We start from the raw sequence: 2500 nt of genomic DNA on the forward strand, positions 1-2500 counted from the left end.
GCCCATGAACGACCAAGGGAACAAGGCACCTTGCCGCACACATGCCCATGAACGACCAAGGGAACAAGGCACCTTGCCACACACATGCCCATTAACGACCAAGGGAACAAGGCAACCTTGCCACACACAGACCCTTGCATGAACGACCAAGGGAACAATGGATGTGAGGCTGGCAAGGCTAGGTCACGGCAAGCCAAGCAGTCAGGCTACACAATTGATGTGAGGCTGGCAAGGCTAGGTCATGTCAAGCCAAGCAGTCAGGCTACACAAGGGAACAAGGCACCTTGCCACACACAAACCCATGAACGAACGACCAAGGGAACAACGCCTCTTCCCACACACAGACCCATGAACGACCAAGGGAACAAGGGTATGAACGACCAAGGAACAATGCGTATTGCCACACACATTCCCATGAACGACCAAGGGAACAAGGCTACCTCCCAAACAAACACACATGAACGACCAAGGGAACAAGGCTTCTTCCCACACACAACCCCATGAACGACCAAGGGAACAAGGCACCTTGCCACACACATGCCCATGAACGACCAAGTGAACAATGGATGTGAGGCTGGCAAGGCTAGGTCATGTCAAGCCAAGCAGTCAGGCCACACAAGGGAACAAGGCACCATGCCACACACAAACCCATCCACTAACGACCAAGGGAACAATGCATATGGGGCTGGCAAGGCAAGCAGGCTACCCAAGTGAACAACGCCTCTTCCCACACACAGACCCATGAACGACCAAGGGAACAAGGGTATGAACGACCAAGGAACAATGCGTATTGCCACACACATTCCCATGAACGACCAAGGGAACAAGGCTACCTCCCAAACAAACACACATGAACGACCAAGTGAAGAAGGCTTCTTCCCACACACAACCCCATGAACGACCAAGGGAACAAGTTTACTTCGTACACGAACACCCATGAACGACCAATGGAACAAGGCATCTTGCCACACACATGCCCATGAGCAACCCAATCCCATCCTCATCGGTCTAAGGAACAAGGGGCCTTGACAAACCATGAGCAGATTTCTAAGCAAGTCAAACGATGAAGGGAGCAAAGTGTAGTTCCTACTTAGTACATAGTAAATTGAATATATGAGTTCCAATCCGATCAACTCGTGTTCTTTCGAGTTCATCTAAGCCACCTATGAATACCTAAAAGCCTTATCTGCCTGCCTATCACCAGGCGACAGGGACAAAAACCCAAATATGATATATTTTCATTTCAAGTCCATTCGTCTATGTTAACAATGACCCACACAATGTTTCAATGGCATTCCTACTTGATTTGAGCGACATTCCAACAAGTAGGGAACCAACGCTTCAAGGCGTGACCAAGGATAGGACACAAACATTTACGCCTCAAACATGACATTTTGTTTTTTTTTTTCATTTCAAAGCTTTTCATTTATAATAAAAAGCATCCCTACAAAATTTTGTGTCAATCCGAATTAATTCGAGCGAGTTATGGACGATTTCGCACAATTATGCATCCCTGGGCAAATCAATATCTGTTCCTGTCACCAAGCTCTTTGTGCAATATGTATATATAGGGGAACCATGGGACTGCTGCCCATTGGCGCCCCAAGGATGTCCAGCGCCCAAGGCTCTCGAGGCTGGCACGCTCGAGGCATGGCCAAGACGCCCGCTCTTGACGAAAATGGGGCCAAAACGCCCCCCATTGGCGCCCCACTCCCGTGTCCCCTCGCCCCCAAGTCGTGTGTGTCCAAAAATTATGCATCATCAGGGAAATCAATGTCTGTTCCTGTCACCAAGCTCTTTGTGCAATATGTATATATAGGGGGTACCATGGGGTCTCATTCTCATAGGTGCCCGGCATGGTTGATGGGCAAATAAGAATCGTGAGGCTGTATCGAGCACACACGAGGCAAGCCAAGCCAAGCCCCACGACCCATGAAAGAGGCCATCCCCCCCAACACGTTGCCTTGATTTCTCGAACGGTGACCTGAAAAATAGCCCCATCTCCTTGAGTCTCCTCGACGTTGTGCCCATACACTAGCCCGTTGCCTTGATTTTCCTCGACATAGGGCGCAGAAACTAGCGCCGTTGGCTTCACCTGTGCCTCGACGCCGTGCGCATACTAAGAAATATACATCCTCAGGGAAAGCAATGGGTGTTGCTGTCACCAAGCTCCTTGTGCAATATGTATATAGGGGGGGAGCAGTGGGTGAGCATGGCAAGGGATGAAGGTGCCAGACTGCCTTTGAGCGCGAGCTTGGGTGACTGTTGCTTGATTCCTAGTCGGTGGCATAATACCCCTCCGAGTGGGGGCCTTGGCGTGGTGTGGGGATGCCTCGTTAGGTCTCTGCGACACCGATCCAGGGTTGTGGTCTAGCTTTGGAAGTTTGGGATGGTGCTGTTTGTGTGGCAATTCGATGATGATGTGCTTGCTGATCTATGTTTGACGTGCTACTGGTGCTAGCCAGCATTTGATTTGTGCTGATGATTGGGAAACGATAGG

This window comes from Lactuca saligna, unplaced genomic scaffold, assembly GCF_052625555.1.
Source record: "Lactuca saligna cultivar CGN05327 unplaced genomic scaffold, ASM5262555v1 scaffold_19, whole genome shotgun sequence".
NCBI classification, from domain to species: Eukaryota; Viridiplantae; Streptophyta; class Magnoliopsida; order Asterales; family Asteraceae; genus Lactuca; species Lactuca saligna.